We start from the raw sequence: 924 nt of genomic DNA, 5'->3' as shown, positions 1-924 counted from the left end.
ATATATATATATATATATATATATATATATATATATACATAGTCCAGAGTGCTACCGATCCCGCCAGCTCGCCGCTTTCACCAACAATAATAATATTTATAATTATAATAGTGCATATACGTGTGTGTGTGTGTGTGTGTGTGAGAGAGAGTGTGTGTGAATGTGTGTGAGTGTGCGTGTACACATGCAAATACACATGAATATATACCATTTGGGATAATCTTTTGAAACTTTGAAAAATGTTACGAAATTATGCAAATGTGGTACTCCGTCGGTTACGACAACGAGCCTTTCAGTTGAACCCAACCGGTCAACGGAACAGCCTGTGCGTGAAATTAACGTGAAAATGGCTGAGGACTCCACAGATACGTGTACCCTTAAACGTAGTTCTCGGGGAGATTGAGCGTAACAGAGAGTGCGACAAGGCTGGTCCTTTGAATTACAGGCACAACAGAAACAGGAAGTAAGAGTGAGAGAAAGTTGTGATGAAAGAGTACAGCAGGGTTCGCCACCATCCCTTGCCGGAGCCTCGTGGAGCTTTAGGTGTTTTCGCTCAATAAACACTCACAACGGTCCGGGAATCGAAACCGCAATCCTTTGACCGCGAGTCCGCTGCCCTAACCACTGGGCCATTGCGCCTCCTATGCAAATGTACGTATAAAATGAAAAATACAAATGTACGTATAAGAGATAATTCATAAGATATTAGATATACAGATATAAGACATTCAGTACCCGAAAACATACAGAATCTAATCCATGGAAGTAGAATTCGGCGTCCACTGCGGAAAAGGTGGCAGTGATACGACTAAGCAAAGTGAGAATTACTGATTTTTAGCATGCGATTAGAAGTTTTATCTTTACAAACGAAATGGAAAACGAAAATGTTTACATGCATGCATGCATACACACGTTCATATATAT

The sequence above is a fragment of the Octopus bimaculoides genome, chromosome 11, assembly GCF_001194135.2.
Source record: "Octopus bimaculoides isolate UCB-OBI-ISO-001 chromosome 11, ASM119413v2, whole genome shotgun sequence".
NCBI classification, from domain to species: Eukaryota; Metazoa; Mollusca; class Cephalopoda; order Octopoda; family Octopodidae; genus Octopus; species Octopus bimaculoides.
Note: the sequence above shows the minus strand (reverse complement) of the source record.